The sequence below is a fragment of the Heterocephalus glaber genome, unplaced genomic scaffold (genome assembly GCF_053883595.1).
Source record: "Heterocephalus glaber isolate CG9 unplaced genomic scaffold, H.glaber_assembly_v1.0 deba00001613, whole genome shotgun sequence".
Classification (NCBI taxonomy): domain Eukaryota; kingdom Metazoa; phylum Chordata; class Mammalia; order Rodentia; family Bathyergidae; genus Heterocephalus; species Heterocephalus glaber.
The window spans coordinates 2,947,158-2,969,300 of NW_028258384.1; the positions used below are offsets into that span (position 1 = coordinate 2,947,158).

The 22,143-nt window shown below is 38.1% G+C and overlaps 1 protein-coding gene and 1 pseudogene across 6 annotated transcripts in view; one reads left to right on the forward strand and one right to left on the reverse strand.

The window, feature by feature from the left end:
• The window catches only part of Zdhhc15 (zDHHC palmitoyltransferase 15), a 195,447-nt gene that overhangs the window by 22,664 nt on the left and 150,640 nt on the right, over window positions 1-22,143 (reverse strand). The window lies entirely within an intron of this gene.
• Window positions 547-2,680, forward strand: LOC101720178 (heterogeneous nuclear ribonucleoprotein R pseudogene; annotated as a pseudogene).

Below are 22,143 nucleotides of genomic sequence, written 5' to 3' on the forward strand. Positions count from 1 at the left end.
ATAGCTAAATCTTGGAAATAACCCAGTGACCATCAACTGATAAATGGATAAAGAAGATGTAGATTTTTTACACAATAGAGTACTATTTAGCCATAAAGGATAAACTTGAGACATTTCTAGGTAAATGGGTGCACCTTGAGAACATACTTCTAAGTGAAATAAATCAAGCATACATGTGTAATTATTGCATTGTCTCTCTGGTGTCAGAAATTGAAAGTGAAAATAAAGACCCAAAAGAATAATAAATATAGTGAAATAGGAAGAAATTGTTCAAAATTATACAGAATGTGAGATACTTTGTGAATACTTAAAATGTTTTAGGCAAAAAAAGGTACAGTATTATTGGAAATGAGCTGAGAGATTAGCAAATGAAAATACTTTTTAGATCATGACACACAGTGTATTTACCATTGTTATTCTCTAATCATTTTTGTTATGAAAAATTATTTTTTCATAGTATGGCTTTTATATTTTCTTTATTAATATCTACTTTATTATATTAAAATAAATATATTCTTAAAAAGAGAGACAAGGAGCTCTCTGTCCATGAGGGGGGGAGGGGGTGGCGCGCACGCCATTTCTAGTCATTTTCAAAGCGCCTCCCGTTCTGCCCTGCATAATAAAATGGCTAATCAGGTGAATGGTAATGCGGTACAGTTAAAAGAAGAGGAAGAACCAATGGATACTTCCAGTGTAACTCACACAGAACAGTACAAGACACTGATAGAGGCAGGCCTCCCACAGAAAGTGGCAGAAAGACTTGATGAAATATTTCAGACAGTATTGGTAGCTTATGTCGATCTTGATGAAAGAGCAATTGATGTTCTCAGGGAATTTAATGAAGGAGCTCTGTCTGTACTGCAACAGTTCAAGGAAAGTGACTTATCACATGTTCAGAACAAAAGTGCATTTTTATGTGGAGTTATGAAGACCTACAGGCAAAGAGAGAAACAGGGCAGCAAAGTGCAAGAATCCACAAAGGGACCTGATGAAGCAAAGATCAAGGCCTTGCTTGAGAGGACTGGTTATACTCTGGATGTAACAACAGGACAAAGGAAGTATGGTGGTCCTCCACTAAGACAGTGTGTACTCGGGTGTGCAGCCTGGAATTGGAACAGAGGTCTTTGTAGGTAAAATACCAAGAGATCTTTATGAGGATGAGTTGGTGCCCCTTTTTGAGAAGGCCAGTCCCATTTGGGACCTAAGTCTTATGATGGATCCACTGTCTGGTCAGAACGGAGGGTATGCGTTTATCACCTTCTGTGGAAAGGAAGCTGCACAAGAAGCTGTTAAACTGTGTGACAGCTATGAAATTCACCCTGGTAAACACCTTGGAGTGTGTATTTCTGTGGCAAACAACAGACTTTTTGTTGGATCCATCCCAAAGAATAAGACTTAAAAAAAACATTCTGGAAGAGTTCAGTAAAGTCACAGAGGGTTTGGTGGATGTTATTCTCTATCATCAACTCGATGACAAAAAGAAGAATCTGGGGTTCTGCTTCCTTGAATATGAGGATCACAAGTCAGCAGCACAAGCCAGATGTCGGCTGATGAGTGGAAAAGTAAAAGTATGGGGAAATGTAGTTACAGTTGAATGGGCTGACCCTGTGGAAGAACCTGATCCAGAAGTCATGGCTAAGGTGAAAGTTTTATTTTTGAGAAACTTGGTTACTAGAGTTACAGAAGAAATACTGGAAAAGTCATTTTCTGAATTTGGAAAACTTGAAAGAGTAAAGAAGTTGAAAGATTATGCATTTGTTCATTTTGAAGACAGAAGAGCTGCTGTTAAGGCTATGGATGAAATGAATGGAAAAGAAATAGAAGGGGAAGAAATTGAAATAGTCATAGCTAAACCACCAGACAAGAAAAGGAAAGACCGCCAAGCTGCTAGACAGACCTCCAGAAATACTGCGTATGAAGACTATTACTATCACCACCCTCCTCACATGCCACCTCCAATTAGAGGTCGAGGTCGTGGTGGAGGTAGAGGTGGATATGGCTACCATCCAGATTACTATGGCTATGAAGATTACTATGATAATTACTATGGTTATGATTATCATGACTATTGTGGAGGCTATGAAGATCCCTACTACGGCTATGATGATGGCTATGCAGTAAGAGGAAGAGGAGGAGGAAGGGGAGGGTGAGGTGCTCCACCACCACCAAGGGGGTGGGGAGCACCACCTCCAAGAGGTAGAGCTGGCTATTCACAGAGGGGGGCACCTTTGGGACCACCAAGAGGCTCTAGGGATGGCAGAGGGGGTCCTGCACAACAGCAGAGAGGCCGTGGTTCCCCTGAAGCTCGGGGCAATCGTGGGGGCAATGTAGGAGGCAAGAGAAAGGCAGATGGGTACAACCAACCTGATTCCAAGCGTCGTCAGACCAACAACCAACAGAACTGGGGTTCCCAACCCCTCGCTCAGCAGCCGCTTCAGCAAGGTGGTGACTATTCTGGTAACTATGGTTACAATAATGACAACCAGGAATTTTATCAGGATACTTATGGGCAACAGTGGAAATAGACAAGTGAGGGCTTGAAAATGATATTCTCAAGATACGATTGGCTCTAGATCTACATTCTTCAAAAAAAAATTGGCTTAACTGTTTCATCTTTAAGTAGCAGTTTGCTGCCATTTGTATTGGTCTGAAGAAATCACTATTATGTATATACTCAAGTTGTTTTATTTTTCTTCTTTTCATAAATGCTCTTGGACATTATTGGGCTTGCAGAGAGTTCCCTTATTCTGAGGGTTACAATGCTTTTATCATTTCAGGCTTCATTTTAGCTTCAGAACAAGTTGTTAAATCATGATTTTGCAGAGCCTTTGGTTTGGACAGTTTCATGTTTTTGGATTTGGGATAGACTACATAGGAGTATGAAGTATGCTGTAAATAAAAATACAAACTAGTGCTTTGTCTTATCAGTTTTAAGAAATTAAAGCAAACAAATTTAAGTTTTCTTGTATTGAAAATAACCTATGACTGTATGTTTTGCATTCCTAGAAGTAGGTTAACTGTGTTTTTAAATTGTTATAACTTCACATGTTTTTGAAATCTACCCTACAAATTTGTTTGGCTTAAACGTCAAAGCCGTGACAATTTGTTCTTTGTTGTGATTGTATTTCCAATTTCTTGTTCATGTAAGATTTCAATAAAACTCAAAAATATATTCAAAACAAACAAACAAACAAAAAAAGAGAGAGACAAGGACAAGGACAGACACAACATGGAGTCTGGAAGAATTTAGGTTGAGTTGTGACTGCTTCTTATTATTCCTCTCCCCACAGCCTCAGCTTTTTCATATGTAAAATAGGGGCAATGTTCTCTCATTCATAGTATTTTTGTTAAGTACTCTGCTCTGAACTATGAGTGTTTTCTAATGTTCTGTTCTTGATCTTCTGACTTTCTTTTTCATCATTCATTTCTTTGTCCCAATAGATTCATGCCAATACTCATTATGTGACTCCAAATTTTACATTTTATCTCTGTTCTCTAATTTTATTCTTTCCCTTGATTATCCCCTTCACCTTTCATGGGGTTTAACTGCCATCTCTATACAAGTGACCCCCAGATCTCTCTAGTTAATGGGACTATTTCCAGTTATTAAAAATGTCTCAGCTTTGACTCTTCTCCATTTCTGGAATTATCACCACTCATGATGCCACAAGGACACATATACAGTTTTTTGTTGCTCTTTCCAGTTCTTTTTTTTTTTTTTTCCTCCAAATTCCAATTTGTCTTACTGTTGGGAGCAATGCTACATAATTCTAGGGAAAAATCATTTGAGTAGGCCTAGTTCTCTTGCCTACAGCCCAGCTACAGAATAACTCCAGTTTGGCCTCCGGTCACAACTGAGACTTCAGTGATCCAGTGATGCTGTGATTCTCCAGGACAAGAAACATCCTGGGAGAACAAACATCTGCTCAGTTCCTCATTGTTCTTGGACTGTTAACATCTTGTTTACCTAAGATGTCCTGAACTCTCTGCAAGCCTTTTGTTACACTTGTAGATTACTTAGCTATTCAAGGGAGTATCCCCTCCCTGACCCAGTATATGTTTGATGCTTTGAGGGATGAAACTGAGGATTTCTATTCTTGAGCAAAGCAAATGACAAGCGTGAGAGTAGGTTGTTTTATAGGCTAGTGGCCAAAATGTTAGATAGAGGTGATAAGGAGGGAAAATTGTACATTCATAGAGAGAATACATGAAAAAGGAAATTTGTTTCAGAATGTGGAAGGTGTAGTAGTAATGTAAGTTTACAGTGACTTTTAGTAAACAATAGCATTCTTTTCAAAAAAGGAAAAGTACTTTTTGGTGAAAAATATCAAGTAGTGGTTATTCAGGTTACTTTCTGACTCCTCAGTATCATATGGGCTCATAAAACATCATACCTTAGAGCTGAAGATAGCTTAGAGATCATGGAGTTGAAACTGGGGTCCAGAGAGAAGGGACTTTCCAAAAGTCACAACTTCAACCTAATGCCAGAGTTGGGAAAAGTTTCCTAGGCCAAATTTCTATTCATGTTTTCCCATCCTTTTATTTTTGGTAAAAGAGGCAAAGACACCGAGATAATTTTCTTTGAAAAGATGTATAAACTGAAATATAAATAGGTGCAAAGGAGAGATTCAGATGTTAAAGTTTTGGACTTTGGAGCTAGGATCTGTCACTTAGCTGTGTGACTTTGTCTTTCTCTGAGTTTGAGTTTCCTCATGGACAAAATGGGGTTATTTAATATTTATAACTCACAAAATAATTATGATTATAAAATGTGGCAAAGCCTATAAATCATCCAGAACATAATAGGCATTCAACAAATGTTAGCTGTATTCTTTGAATAAATCTAACAACTAATTTCTATATGAAACTGTATTTTGCTGGGATTTCAGATAATGAAATGAATAAATGAATGAATAAAAATGAATAAAAAAGAATGAATAAAAATGAATAAGTGAATGAAGATAAGGTCTCTGACTTAAGTGAGTTCCCATTTAGTCCTTACTACCCAAACTCTTCACTGAAGCCAGGCTATTTTCTTTCTGTCTCTCTCACTTAGCTTGGTGTCCTCTGAGTTACAATTAGTGAGTCTCTTTAACAGTACTTTCTGCCTCTTCTTTCTCTGCCACCAATCCAGAGCTTATCTGATCTTTAAGCCCCAAATTCTACCTGGTCAGAAGACTTTCTTGATGAGTCTGTCCCACAGAAAAAACACCCTTTCCTTTCAATTCATATAGCACAAACTTTATAGTTCTACTCATCTGACCAATAACATATCCTTATTGTGCTTTGTTACACAATTTTTCATGTATATGTCTTATCTTCCAAATAAACTGATGTCTTCTCTCCCAAATGATATCTCCTCTGCCTTCATTTTCCATGTAGGCATCCTATTCCTGAATGATAGTGCCTTCCTTATGTAGGAACAAGAGATAGCTTGGAGATCATGAAATTGAAACTGATGTTCACACAGAAGGAATTTTCTAAAAGTCCTATCTTCAAAGTAGTGCCACAGGTGGGAAACATTTGGAAGATCTACTTAACTACTCATCCTAAATTATTTCAAATATCTAACCATAAGTATACGACCCATGGGAAGACCAGTTTGGAAGGTGTTAGTATACATCAATATATCTTGAATTCCTCTATGGAAAGCTGGTAGATAGAACTGACTGAGACTAAGAACTCTAACAAAGTTATCCTTCTTATTGTCATGATGCATGGGAATAAATAAGGGCAATTTGGTACCCCTGAGAAAGTATATTTTTGAGGTAGAATGTATGAATTCAACATAGGACCCTAAGTCCTGTGGCAGTGCTTAAAGTTCCTGAGGAATAACCACATAAGTCTAGTTAGGCCTGAAGAACTACATTATCAATTTTCTCATTACTAGAACAAAATACCCAATACCCACAACTTAAAGGAGGAGAGGTTTAATTTGGCTCATGATTTTAGGATTTCAGTCCATGGTCAGCTGTCTCCAAGGCATAAACAGCATGATCGAAGGGCATGTGGAGGAAAGCTGGTCACTTCATGGAAGCCAGAAGCAGAGAAATAAGGGAGTGGGTAGAGAGATATACCCTCTAAAAGCAAACCCTCATCCCACCCCAGTGACATACCTCTTCCATCCAGGCCCCAACACTCTGCAGCACTCATCAATGGATCAAATCCCTGATAATTATAGCTCCTCATGATCCATCCACACTTAAAAAACTCAAAAAACACAGGAGACTTTTGGGGGACATCTAGATCCAAACTATAATAAGAACTAAATGATAAAATAAATTTTTCTTGAAACAAGATTCAGTGGCTGTTTCTGATTGGAGATGATTGCACAGAATATTATTTTCTTCTAAACAATAAAGCTTTTTTGTGTGTGTACCAGGGATCAAACTCAGGACTTTGTGTTTGTCAGAGTAGGTGCAGCACCACTGAGCTAAATCCTGGGCCCTTAAACAATAAAGCTTTTGATGTGAAAGGTCACTCATCTCTGAATATGAGCTCTTGTATATAGGAGGTTACTTGGAGAGTTTTAATTCTGTTGAAGACAAAGGCTCTAATTCCCTCAGAAGGTCCAGGGATTACAGTAATCTCTGCCATATGATGAGTTTGCTTTCCATCATCTTTCAAAAAAATTTTTTCTCACATTACCTCCCTGCTCACAAACCTTCAGTGGTTCCTCATCACCTAAAGAATATAGTTATTAATCTTGATTCTAAAGTCCTACCCAATTTGATACAAATTTACCTGCTGGATCAGACTAACAATCTCCTACTCAATAATATATTCTGTATTGTGTTCTGTTAGGCAACTTTTCATGTGTGTGTGTATTATTTTCTCTATATAAACATAAGACTTTTGAGTTCAGATACTGTACTGTTCAATCCCTGTTATGCATCCAATGTCATAACTTCAGCATGCTTACAATAAATACCCCTTCATTTCTTCTGTGTTCCTTTTACAGGTGACCTGTCATGACAGTGAAAACTACCATATTAAAAGTAAATGAGTTACTCTTAAGTAAAATAAATAGGACACATGTGTATAAATACTGAACTGTTTCTCCGGAGTGAGAAACTGAACATGTCAATGAGAAGAAAAATGTATAATAGATAATGTGAAATAGGAAGGAAAGGTTTAAAGGGGAAGGGGAAATAGGGAGGGGGTGGGGGAAAGGAAAGTAGAGAAAGAAAAAAATGAGAAAAGGAAACAAAGCTTTTATAAATAGGGAGGGGTGGAGGGTCGGAAGGGAGGGAAAGGGAATGGGAAAAAACAAGAACCAAGATATGGAACCTGAGGAAACCTGAAGATTTGGGGGCCCTGGAGAGATGCTGGAAACCAGCACCATGATTAATGGGAAACACTTGAGACATTCCAGCTGAAGTCAGGAAGATCTGACTTTGAAAAGTCAGCCCACCATCACCATTCCACCTTGACTTTTCAATGGAGATGCTGTCACAGAAGTTACCCCAGAAAGAAGAACAATGATTTCAGAAAGAAGTAATGAATTACAAGAACACTGGAGCCTGTCAGTTCTTAATACCAGAAGATCTCAAAGAAAAATTAAAACAAAACCCAAAAGCACTTTGGGCTTTGTAGGCAACAGGGAAAAGCTTCTATATACTCAGAAGACCCTAAGTTACCAAAGTCAGTTGTGCGGAACATGCCGAATCAGCCTGCTGCAGACAGGCAGGTCTGAGCATGCCCTACCGCGGTCCCGAGTTGCACGGAACACGCCGAATCAGCCCGCTGCAGACAGGCAGGTCTGCGGACACCCTATCGAGGTCCCGAGTCATGGGGAACACGCTGAATCAGCCTGCGCCCAGGCAACAATCCACTGGGCCCTCCCCCCCGCTCCTATGTGCATCCATCTGGTTCCACACTACAAAGACACAGAGGACACCGGACCACCAGACCAAGGTACTGAGTCCTGCTGCTCCTGGCCCAGAGGTAGAAGCTTCTGATCCGCTGTCCTACTGCTCCTGGTCCAGAGGAAGGGGCTTCCCGGCCACCATCACTCCTGCTGCTCCCAGCACAGAGGAAAGGCCTTTTAGGCCACCTTCTGTCCCACCGCTCCTGGCCAAGAAGAAGGGGTTTCTGGGCCACCATCCCCCCCACCACTCCCAGCCCAGAGGTAGGGGCTTCTGAGCCGCCATCCCACTGCTCCGGGACCAGAGGAAGGGGCTTCTCGGCCACCATCCCTCCCGCTGCTCCCAGCCCACAGAAAAGGGCTTTTGGGTCACCATCCCTACTGCTGCTCCTGGCCACTGTCCCACCTCTCCCAGCTCAGAGGAGGTAATCCGTGCAGGGGCTAACAGCCCCCCACACCAGTTGAAATGAGAAAACACGTAAATAAGTCTCAAAACCAGACTTTCAGATCACCTACAGCAACCACAAAGGGAAATGAGATGGAACACTCTGATACTCAACCACCTGGACCCACTGAACTGGCAACAAAAGGGGATCTGCAAAAAATGAAATCAGAAATAATTTCTCAGATAACAGGAGAAATTGTGCCCCTAGTGCAAGACATGATTAATAAATCTAGAGAGGAGCTCAGGAACATGATGGAATCCCAACATAGGAAACAAATGGAATCTATAAAACAGATGCAAATAGATTTCCAGGACATGAAAAACTCCATTGAAAGTCTACACAGCAGAATGAGCCAATGTGAGGACAGAATTTCAGATATAGAAGATAAGATTGCAATTAGTGACCAGGAAAAGAAAAATTGCTTCAAAATTATAAGGGAACATGAGAAATCAATCCAGCAGCTTCTAAATGATACAAAGAAGAATAACATAAGACTGATTGGAGTCAATGAAGAAACAGGAGAGAGTGGAGATGACATAAAAAAATCTCTTCACAGAAGAGATGGCAGAAAACTTCCCAAGCAGGGGAAAAGAGATTGACATACAGATAAGTGAGGCATATAGGACTCCAAAGAGCCTTGATAAAAAAATCTACACATAGGCATATAATAGTTAAGATTCCAGAAATTTAACAGAAGAACAAAGTTCTACAAGCAGTTAGAGAAAAGAAACAAATCACATACAAAGGAAAGCCCATCAGAATCACAGCAGACTTCTCAACACAAACCATCAAGGCAAGAAGAGCTTGGAGTGACATATTCCAAACCCTAAAAGAAATCAGCCTCCAACCCAGACTGATGTACCCTGCAAAACTATCTTTCAAAATTGATGGAGAAATAAGGTACTTTCATGACAAAGAGCACCTTAGGAACTTCGTGAATACCAAACCAGCACTCCAAAGAATTTTACACAATAGCCTAGGAACAGACATTGAGGATCACAACCCCAGGAAGCAAAGCAGAATGAACCCATCTGGCATGACAAGAAATTAAACGTAAAGGGGGAGAACCCAACAAAAAGAAAAAGTCATGGCAATGACAAGTCAATACGTTTCTGTTATAACCATCAATGTTAATGGTCTCAATTCACCAATCAAAAGAAATAGACTGGCAGAATGGGTCAAGAAGCAAAATCCAACAACATGCTGCATACAAGAAACACACTTAATTCAAAAGGAAACTCATAGACTGAAAGTGAAAGGGTGGAAAACAATACTGCATGTGACAGGAACCCATAAGAAAGCAGGAGTAGCTATCCTCTTTGCAGATCAAGTAGATTTCAAACCAACAATGATTAAGAGAGATGAAGAAGGACACTACATCCTTGTAAAGGGAAGAATCCAAGAGGAAGAGATGACAATCATAAATATCTATGCACCAAACACTAGTGCGTCCAACTATATAAAACAAGTACTAATGGACATGAAAAGTCATATATGCACTAATACAATTGTAGTGGGGGACCTCAACACCCCACTGTCACAAATAGATAGATCAAATAGACTAAAAATAAGTAGTGAAATACTAGAACTCAATCGAACTCTTAAACAAGTGAACTTAACAGATGTTTACAGAGTCTTCCACCCCACAAAATCAGAATACGCATTCTTCTCAGCTGCACATGGGTCATTCTACAAAATAGACCACATACTCACACATAGAACATGTTTAAGTAAGTGCAAAGGAACTGAAGTTATCCCCTGTATATTATCAGATCATAGTGCGATGAAATTGGAGATCCATAGCAAAAGACACTGGAAAAATTTGATAAACACGTGGAAATTGAACAACACACTTCTGAATAACCCATGGGTCACACACAGGAAATTAAAGAAGAAATCAGACAGTTCCTTCAATTAAATGACAATGACAATACAACATATCGGAATCTATGGGACACAATGAAAGCAGTCTTATTAGGGAAATTCAAAGCAGTGAATACGCATATTAGGAAAACAGAACGAGCCCAATTAAACAACCTGATGGTGCACCTCAACCTTCTAGAAAAAGAAGAACAGGACAACTCCAGAGCTCACACAAGGGAGGAAATTATAAAGATCAGAGGAGAAATCAATGCAATGAAGACTAAGAGAATGATACAAAAAATCAATGAAGCCAAGAGTTGCTTCTTCAAAACAATCAACAAAATTGACAAACCCTTAGGCAACCTTGTCAGAAAAAGGAAGGAAAAGGCCCAAATCCATGCAATTAGGAATGAAAAGGTTGAAATTACAACAGACCCAGCAGAAATCCAGAGGATCATCAATACCTACTTCCAGAAACTATATGCCAATATGATGGACAACACAGAAGAAAAGGGCAGATTCCTAGATACATATGAATTACCAAAGTTGAATGAAGAAGACCTAGAAATTCTGAACATGCCAATATCAACCAAAGAAATTGACAATGTAATAAAAAACTTATCAACTAAGAAAGCCCGGGCCCTGATGGCTTCACTGCTGAATTCTACAAGACATTTAGAGAAGAATTACTGCCACTACTGTTTAAACTCTTCAATGAAATTGAAAGGGAAGCAATACTCCCAAATTCATTCCTGGAAGTAAGCATCACCTTGATCCTCAAAGCAGAGGAAGACCCAACTGAAAAAGACAACTATAGGCCAATCTCACTAATGAACATAGATGCAAAAATCCTTAATAAGATAATGGCAAACAGAATGCAGAAGATCATCAAGAAGATCATACACCCTGATCAAGTGGGATTCATCCCAGGGATGCAGGGATGGTTCAATATACGAAAATCAATCAATGTAATACACTATATCAATAGAGCCAAGGACAAAAACCATATGATTATCTCCATAGATGCAGAAAAAGCATTTGACAAAATCCAACATGCATTTATCATAAAAACCCTACAAAAAATTGGAAGAGATGGTCTCTACCTCAAACTAATAGAAGCCATCTATGAAAAACCAACAGCCAATATCATACTAAATGGTCCAAAACTGAAATCCTTCACACTAAAATCAGGAACAAGACAAGGATGTCCACTATCACCACTCTTGTTCAATATAGTTTTGGAAACATTAGCCATGGCATTTAGACAAGAGAAAGAAATAAAAGGAATAAAGATAGGAAATGAAGAAGTCAAATTGTCATTATTTGCAGATGACATGATACTCTATATAGAAGACCCCAAGAACTCCACCAAAAGTCTTCTAGACTTAATAACCAAATTCAGTCTAGTAGCTGGTTACAAGGTCAACACACAAAAATCAATAGCTTTCCTCTACACCAATGACAGACTTACTGAGAGAGAAATAGGGCAAATAATTCCTTTCACAATAGCATCCAAAAAACTGAAATACCTAGGAATCAAGCTAACGAAAGAAATCAAAGACCTCTTCTCTGAAAACTATGGCATTCTGAAAAGAGAGATTGAAGATGATATCAGAAAATGGACAGACATCCCCTGCTCCTGGATAATCCAGGATGGATTAATATAGTGAAAATGGCCATACTTCTAAAACTGCTATATAGATTTAATGCAATTCCAATTGAGATTCCAGCAGCATACTTCATGGACCTTGAGAAAACAATCCAAAAATTCATTTGGACCAAGAAGAGAACCAGAATAGCAAAAGCAATTCTAGGTAACTGAGACATAGCAGGGGGTATCACAATCCCCAACCTGCAACTCTACTATAAAGCTACTGTGATAAAAACACCATGGCACTGACAAAGAAACAGACTTGAGGACCAGTGGAACAGATTAGAAGATGCAGAAACAATCCCAGACACACTCAGCCATCTCATCTTTGAAAAAGGAGCCCAGCACCCTCACTGGAGGAAAGATAGCCTCTTTAATTAATGGTGGTGGAGAAAATGGGCTTCAACTTGCCAAAGATTAAAACTAGACCTGTATCTCTCACCATGCACTAACCTAAAATCAAAATGGATTAAAGATCTAAATATTAAAATAGAAACTCTGAACCAGTTGGAACAGAGGTTAGGTAGAACCCTTGAACACATCGGTGTAGGAAAAGATTTTATGAACAAAACCTCAGTTGCCCATGAAGTAGCACAAACAATCAACAAGTGGGATCTCTTCTTATTAAAAGGCTTCTGCACAGCAAGAGAAACCACCAGCAGTGTGAAGAGACAACTCACAGTATGGGAAAAAATCTTTACCTGCTGTTCCTCAGACAAAGGTTTACTATCTCGAATCTTAAAGAACTTAAAAAGATCAGACCTCCCAAATTTAAAGACCCAATCCAAAAATGGGAATCTGAAATGAACAGACATTTCTCAAAGAAGTAGAAATAGCAAATAAATACATGAAAAAATGTTCAACATCACTGGTCATTTGAGAGATGCAAATGAAAACAAGGCTGAGTTTCCACCTCACTCCAGAAAGAATGGCTGCTATCATGAAATCAACCAATAGCAAATGGTGGTGGGGCTGTGGGGAAAGAGGAACACTGCTCCACTGCTGGTGGGAGTGTAGACTGGTGCAAGCACTGTGGAAATCAGTATGGAGATACCTCAATGAACTAGGACTGGAAGTCCCATTTGACCCCACTATTCCACTGCCTGGGATCTTCCCCAAAGAACTAAAAGTATCATACCACAGTGATATGTGTGCACTCATGTTCATAGCAGCACAGTTTGTAATAGCTAAAACTTGGAAACAGCCCAAATGCCCATCAACTGGAAACTGGACAAAGAAAATGTGGTTTTTAAAAAATAAAATGGAGTACTACTCAGCCATAAAAAATGAGAAATTAGAGACATTTATAGCTAAGTGGATGCACATTGAGGTGATACTCTTAAGTGAAATAAATAGGACACACATGTATAAATACTGTATAGTTTCTCTGGTGTGAGAAACTGAAAGTGTAAATAAGGATTAAATGTATAATACGTAATGTGAATAGGAAGAAAAGGGGCAAAGGGGAAGGAAGTGGGAGGGCTAGGGGAAAGGATAGAAGGGAATGGGATTAATATGAGAAAATGGAAAACTAGGAACAAATTCTTTGTGAATAGGGAGGAATGGTGGGGTTGAAGGGAGGGCTGGGCAAGGGTGAAAAATAAGAACCAAGTGAGACTATGTAAAGGTGCTAATTTCCAATGATGAATGCCATTATATTGTATACCTAAAATGTACCAATGATTAGAATGAATAATCGATAATGCAAAATAGGAAGAAATGGTCCAAATGGGTAGGGGTAGTGGGAGGGTCAGGAGAAAGGAAAGAAGGGAAAGGAAAAATGATGAGAAATGGAAAAAATGGAAATAAAGTCTTTGTAAATAGGGAAGGGTGGAGGGCATGAAGGGAGGGCTAGGAATAGGGAAAAAAGAAGAACCAAGATGCATTATGTAAAGGTATAATTCCAAATGAGAAATGTAATTGTGTTGTGTACCTACAATGTACCAATAAAAGAATGTTTTTTCCCCATTAACTTTATTGGTACATTTTAGGTATACAATACAGTTACATTCATCATTGGGATCTTGTACCATTACATGAACAGCTTGGTTCTCATTTTTTTTCCCCTTCCCTTGCCCTCCCTTCACCCCCCCCCACTCTTCCCTATTTGCAAAGACCTTGTTTCCATTTTTTTCCTCTTCTCATATTTTTTCCTTTCCCTTTTTTCCCTTCCTATACCCCTCCCAATTCCCCTGCTCTTTTAGACCTTTTCTTCCTGTTACACAATATCAGTTATACATTTTTTAAATGACAATATTAAGATCTAGGAGACATTATCACAGATTTTACAGAATTTCAAAGGATATAGAAAGCATATCATGAAAAACTTTTTTGAAATACATTTGACAACTTCTAAGAAGTAACTTAGAAGACAAATTAATGAAACTAACTCTGGAGGAAATATAAAATTTGAATAGCACCTATTAAAGAAAGTATATTTCTAGCTTGAAAACCTACCTATATGACAACAGCAGGCTCATAAACATTTTACCTGATAAATTATATCAAAGAGTTAAAGCAGAAAAATGAAGGAACACTTCTCCCCTCATTTTAGGAACTCAACATTGTGCTAATCCTAAAATTGGATAAAGATAATAGAAGAAAAAAGTATGAACATAGATAGAAATTTGTTTAACAAAACAAACTGTTAGAAGTCAGATCTGGCAGTATGTAAAAAGTGGTTTTATAATAGGGATGGCAGTGTTGGTTCAGCATTGGAAGATCCACCCCCAAAAGTAATCATTTTAACAGAGGAAAGGAGAAAGCCATATGATCCTGTCACTAGTTGGAGAAAGAGTATTGGACTAAATTCTACAGCTGTTCATGGTAAATGCTATCAGAAGACTAGGAGTAGAACAGAAACTTCTCAACAGATCAAAGATACGTACTTCATACTCCCAACAAAAACTCCTTCTATGAATGGAGACGATGCAATGCTTTCTCCCTAAAGTGGGGAACAAGAGCATATATGCCTACTCTTCATCTGTCCATTAGACTTTGAAACATAGGTCTAAACCAAAATAGTCTGGCAATAAAATGACACAACTAGGATAGGATTGGCATGGCAGAAGCAAAATCTTTATATGTAGATGAAATGATCGTCTACAGAGAAAATACTAAGAAATCTCTAGGAGGCCCTAGAACTTGTATTTGAATTTAGCAGGATTAGAAAACACAAGGTATATATAAAAATTCAGGTCTGTGTATACTTGCTATAAAGGAAGAATTGGATATTGAAATTTTAAAGTTATATAGGAGTACAAAGGACCCAGAAAAGCCAAAAACAAAAACAAAAACAGTGTTGGAAGATGTTTAGCACCCAATTTTAAGACTTCTTCTAAAGGTACAGTAATCAAGGCAGTGTTGGTGTAAGGAAAGACATATAGATCATTGGAATAAAACGGAGAATCTAGAAATAGAACCACACATATATGGTCCACTGAGGTTTGAAAGATTATTTAACATTAGCATTTTATAGAATATAAACTTGATTCAAGAGCTGAGGAAGACATAGTGTCTTCAGCAAACGGCACTAAAACACCTGGTATCCGTATATAAAAATTAACCTCAACCCTTTTTTTCCATACATGAAAATAACTTGAAGGCATCTATGCACCTAAATAAGAAAGGCTAAAAGTATAAAACTTTAAGAAGAAATTATAAGGGAAAATATTTATGAATTCAGGGTAGGCAAGAACTTCCTAGGATACAAAAACCATGATGTATAAAAGAAAAAAAAATGATGAGATTCCATCAAAATTTAGAACTTTAAATGACATCATTAAAATGAAAAGTAGTCCTTAAACAGACCATATTTACAATGCATATAACCTATGACCAGAATATATAAAGAATTCTTAGAGCTCATTAATAGACAACCCAATTAAAATGCAGACATAAGAAGATGATAAATAGCCAGTATAGCACAAGGAACGGTGTGCAATTCTAGAATCAGAAAAATACTAATCTGTACAATAATAAGATTGAATTATACACTCATTAAGGAGATGAAGTCAAAAGTTTTAAAAGCCTTGTCATGACTTTTTCTTTTTGTTGGATTCTCCCCCTTTGCGTTTAATTTGTCACGCCCAATGGATTCATTCTGCTGGGTTTCCTGGGGTTGTGATCCTCATTGTCTTTTCCTAGGGTATTGTCTGAAATTTTTTGGTGTGCCGGTTTGGTATTCATGAAGTTCCTGAGGTGCTCTTTAGCATGAAAGCATTTTATTTCTCCATCAATTTTGAAAGGTAGTTTTGCAGGGTACATCAATCTGGGTTGGAGGTTGTTTTCCTTTAAGGCTTGAAATACATCACCCCAAGCTCTTCTTGCCTTAAGGGATGGCATTGAGAAGTCTGCTGTGATTCTGATGGGCTTTCCTTTGTATGTGATTTGTTTCTTTTCTCTCACTGCTTGTAGAATTTTGTTCTTCTGTTGGGTTTCCAGAACCCTAACTATTATATGCCTATGTGTAGATCTTTTTTGATCAAGGCTATTTGCAGTCCTATATGCCTCACTTATCTGTATGTCAAGTTCTTTTCCCCTCCTTGGGAAGTTTTCTGCCATCACTTCTGTGAAGAGTTTTTTTATGTCATCTGCACTCTCTCCTCTTTCTTCATTGACTCCAATCAGTCTTATGTTATTCTTCTTTGCATCGTCTAGCAGCTGCTCGATTGATTTCTCATGTTCCTTTACAATTTTAAAGCAATTTTTCTTTTCCTCCTCACTAATTGCAATCTTATCTTCTATATGTGAAATTCTATCCTCACATTGGTTCATTCTGCTGTGCAGACTTTCGATGGAGTTTTTAATCTCTTGGAAATCCGTTTGTATCTGTTTTATGGATTCCATTTGTTTCCTATGTTGGGATTCCATCAAGTTTCTCAGATCCTCTATTTTTTTTATCTGTGTCCTCTCTAGATTTATTAATCATGTCTTGCACCATGAACAAAATCTTTGCTGTTATCTGAATAATTATTTCTGATTTCATTTTTCCCAGATCCTCTTTTGTTGCCAGTTCAGAGAGTCCAGGTGGTTGAGTATCATAGTGTTCCATCTCGTTTCCCTTTTGGGTTGCTGTAGGTGATCTGGAAGTCTGTTTTTGAGGCTTGTTTATGTGTTTTCTCATTTCCACGGAGGGGGGGGTGCTTCTGGTGCCCACGCGGCTCACCTTCTGTGCCTTAGGAGCTTGGGATGGCAGCAGGGGAGCTTCCTTCCGGGTGCTTGGAGCGGCTGATCTTCACTGCCCTAGGAGCCTGGGATGGAGGCGGGGAGCTTCCTTCTGGGTGCTGGGACTGGCTGAGCTTCACTGCCCTAGGAGCCTGGAATCGAGACGGGGAGCTTCCTTCCGGGTGCTGGGACCAGCTCACCTTCTTGGCCCTAGGAGCCTGGGATGGCAGCGGGGGAGCTTCCTTCCGGGTGCTGGGACCGGCTGAGCTTCACTGCCCTAGGAGTCTGGGATGGAGGCCCCAATGAAAGAATTTAATAAAAAAAAAATAAAAAAATAAAATGTACCAATGATTACAATGAATAATTGATAATGCAAAATAGGAAGAAAAGGTCCAAAGGGTTAGGGGTATTGGGAGGGGCAGGGGAAAGGGAAGAAGGGAAAGGCAAAATGATGAGAAATGGAATAAATGGAAATAAAGTCTTTGTAAATAGGGAAGGGTGGAGGGGGTGAAAGGCGGGCTAGGAATGGGGAAAAAATAAGAACCAAGATGCATTATGTAAGGGTACGATTCCCAATGAGAAATGTAATTTTGTTGTATACCTACAATGCACCAATAAAAGAATTAAAAAAAAAAAGAACCAAGATATATCATGTACAGGTACAAATTCCCAATGATGAATGTGATCATAATGTATACCTAAAATGTACCAACAAACTTACGGGGAAAAAAAGTAAATGAGAAATGTATTGCACCCTGAGCAGTAATAATAGGTGTTAAACAAAGAAAGTTTTATTCAAATAAAAGAGTAGGAAATTAAGTTTATACATAAAATACTTAATATGCTGAAGGATGAAGAGAATATTTTTCCAGCTAAGTGTTGAGTTTTTGACAAGAAACATTGATTCTTGCAAACCCTACTTATCATTAACATCAGAAGGTTATATTCAAAAATTCAAGCCTACTTTTGGGTTTTTGTTAAACAGATTTTTTTACTTGATAAAATATCCCTCCTGAGATATACTTTATTAAAATTATCAAAGAAATTAATGAGTCATTTTAATTCTCATTAGTTTGAACTAAAAGCAGTTTTGGCTAGTGAAAGAAAGTTCAGTTCTTTTATGGCTGATTTCTTTTGAAATGTTTTTCTTGTCATAGATGATACACTTATATGTAGAGAAACTGGAATAGGCTGTGCATAATTATTACATACTCTGAGGCTTGATCCTGATTTGGAGCTCTCTACTAGATTCTCACACCAGAGTAATTGAAGCACTAGGTGAGAAAAAAGAAAAGAATTGGTTTAAACTTCTTTACTAGGTGGTATGGCTTGTACATAAGTGTCCCCCCAAATCCTCATGCAGTCATAGGTGAGGTTTTTTGGAGGTGGGTATATCTAGGGTATGTGGTGCTGAGATTAAGGATGTGATGCTGGGATTAATGGTATGATGCTAGTATTAAGGGTACCCTAACCTGGGTGTGAGTGTTACCCACCCTAAGGGAGGGTAGCCTGGATGGAATATAAGGGACAGAAATGGTGCTGCTGCTGTTGCTTGCTACTGCTGCTTCTGTTGCTGCCGCTTGTCTTCTGCTGCCTCCTGTCTGCTCTGCGATGCCCCTCTGCCATGCTACCCTGCCTTGAAGCCAGCTAATTATGGACTGAAACCTCAACAAACTGTGAGCCAAAAATAAACCTTTCCTCCTTTATCTTTGGGTGTTGGGAATTTAGTCTCAACGATGAGAATAAGTAACTAAGACACTAGGAAATAAAATAACTTAGCCTAATAGATAGAGGCTATGTAATTACAATTGGAAAATGATAACCTTGGCACTTATATCAAGCTAAAACTAAGTTCAGTTCCTGTCAAATAACCATGAAATAGATGTTCTTAGTAATCTTGTTTTGAAGACTCCAACTTGTGGGTCAAGGCAAGGAAATCATTGAAAGGCAGATCACTATAAATTTAGGTTTGTCCTAGAATATAGAAAAAACTAAGAAGTTCCCTGTAAACTCTAGAACAACTTTCCTTGGGAAGTTCTGACTATACCAGGGTCAAGCCTAAACTTTTAAGAAGTTTTATGGCTACCATTCATATCATTCACGTTTTCTTATAGTTGGGGTAAATACACACCTAAGAGAGTAATCTTATGGGGAGAATGTTATGGAAAGATGTTGTCTAGCTAATGACAATATTATATAGTTATATAGTTCAATTGACTTTTCTCTGTGCAAGAACTCAAACATGAGGACTTTAGGTCACTTAAAGTTGCTTATTTGAGTCAATGTGAAAGCAAACCTCTTAGCCTCCTTGGTAAGATCTTAGAGTAAATTTTCCCAATAAGTGGACTGTATTCCTATTTACCCTCAAGTATTTCTGGATAATAACATCTAGAGTGAGCTAATATTATTATTTGATCATGGCTGTTAATTACGGATAACACTACCAAGATGGTGGAACAGGAGACCCTGACCTTTCTTCTGACAAAGAGCAGCATTTGGCAGCTACTAATGAATGAAAATGACTCTGGAAGATATCAGGTATTCGTTCACTTAAAAATCTGTAGCCATACAATGAAGAAACAACCCACGAGTCATCACATGACAGTTAGGAAGGCCAGTTTCTTTTTGCCTGCAGTCCCATCACCTAAGTTAGCATGGCCTAGCAGTGAGAGAGAATAAATTTAACCAGGAAGATGAAAGATTTGTGTGTTAGGTACAAATTCCCAGTGATGAATGTAATTGTATTGTATACCTAAAATGTATCAATAAACTTAATGAAAAAAATTTGAAACAATTATGTAAGAAATTGAAGGAGATATAAATAACTGAAAATAGATCCTGTGTTTATGGATTAGAAGAATCAATGTTGTTAAAACTTCTGTACTACCCAAAGCAATCTACACATTCAATAAAACCCCTATCAAAATTCCAGTGGCATCTTTCTCAAATGGAAAAAACAATCATAAAATTTGTGTGGAACCACATCAGATCCTGAATAGCCAAAGCAATTCACAGAAAGAAAACAAAATTGATGGCATCACACTACCTGATTTTAAATTATATTACAAACTTATAATAATAAAATCAGTATGGAATTGGCATAAAACAGGCATTTAGAGCAGCAGAAACTTATCTTACATCATATATAAAAAAATCAATTCACAATTAATAGAAGAACTAAGATAAAAGCTGAAACAATAAAATCCCTAGAAGAAATAGGGAAAAGGCTTCTTGACCCACCATAGATGTGAGTGGCACCAACCAACAGGCTTGTAACCAGAATGGAATAAAAGGAAACAAAGAAAACTTGTTTCAGTTTCTTCAGGGGAGCTCCAGCCTTCTTCACCTTCTCCTTGCATGCCATCTCCTGGCTTCCAGTGCAGACTCTTCAGCTTTGCAGTGCAGAGTCTTCAGCTTCCAGCACAGACCCTTTGGCCTCCTGGTAGGGACTTGCACAGGACACTATAGTGAGCTCCAGGCCTTCTAACTTTGACTGGATCCTTCGGCTTTCCAGTGCCCAGACATCTCTTTTGCATTTTCACACCTGACTCTGTGAGTGGCCAAGTAAGCCAATCTTGTAAATCCTTATGTATTCACACATCTTGCATTAAATCTGTTTCTCTCGTAAGTACTGACTGATATAGACAGTTATATATGATGAATAAATCTAGAAATCTAAAGTGCAGCATAAGTACTATAGCTAATAGTACTGTACTGTGTACTAGAAACTTTTCTAAGAGTGTAGATTTTAGGTGCTCTTCCCACTGAAAAAGGAAACTATGAGATGATGTATATGCTAAATTGCTTATCTGTGGTAATCATTTCACTATGTATATCAAAACATCATGGGGGCCAGGAATTTAGCTCAGTGGTTCTGCTGGCTGTCTCAAAAGTGCAAGGTCCTGAGTTCGATCCCCAGACCAAAAAAAACCCCAAACCCATCATGTTTTACATCCTAAATTTTTACAACAAAATAAATAATAAGTGAAAACATTATAAAATAGAAAAATTATTCCTTTGTGTAATAATTTGCATCTTAAATGTCCTGCAAAGGTCCATGTGTCAAAGGTATCATCCCTAAGGTGGTGCTATGGAGATGTGGTAGAACCTTTAAGAGGTGGGATCTAGTAGGAGATCATTAGGTCACTAAAGGGGGGCATACCCTTCAGGAGGACAGTGGGCTCTGTCTCTCCCTCTTCCTTTTGCTTACTGGCCATGAGGTGAGAAGTTTTGCTCCATCATATACTCCTGTTATGATATAGTGCCTCACCACAGGTCCAAAACAATGGGGCCAATGGATCAAAGACTGGAATCTCCAAAACTGTGAGCCAAAAGTAAACTTTTTCTCTTTATAAGTTTATTACCTAAGATATTTTGTTACAGTAGCAGAAAATTAACACATAAATGGAAAAAGACATTGCTCTGCTGCTGCAGTTTTTGTCAATGTCTCTGTTAAATTCACTGTCTAAGGAATATTGATTGTGGCTGCTTTGCCATGGACTGTTTTTCCTCTGTAACGTCTCTCTGCTATGCCACCCTGCTTTGGAGCCAGCCAACTATAGACTAAAACCTCTACAAACTGTGAGCTGAAATAAAATTTTCCTCATTTAACTTGTGGGCATTGAGTATTTTGTCTTAGCAATGAGAAAAGTAACTAAGACACATTATATTGGAAAAAATTCAGGATTTGGAATTGGAATACTTTGAGTCCAAGTTCTGCCCATTCCTTGCTATAGGATTTTGGATAAGTTTCTTAACATTTCTTAATCTCAATTCTTCAGTTATAAAATGAGGTTAGTATTAATAATGTCTACCTATTATGACAGTTGTGAAGGTCAAATGATGGGGGGATAGCATATGAAAGTGCTTTATAACAGGATATACAAACTTTCATGATGGAACATTTTTTTAAAAGTCAGGAATTGGAGACTGCTTCAAAAAAAGTAACCTCTTTCTGATGTGGTCCTATACTTAAACTTAAATTATTCTCCTTAACAAACCAAGGCTCAGATATGAAGATTTTTCCATTCTGGATTTATTTCAAACTAGGTTGAAATTTGATAAATTTGTAATTTCTATTAGAAATCTATTAGAATTTGGGCTTCTTAATACCAAAATAAGAGTTATTATCACTTGTGACTGCTAGAAGT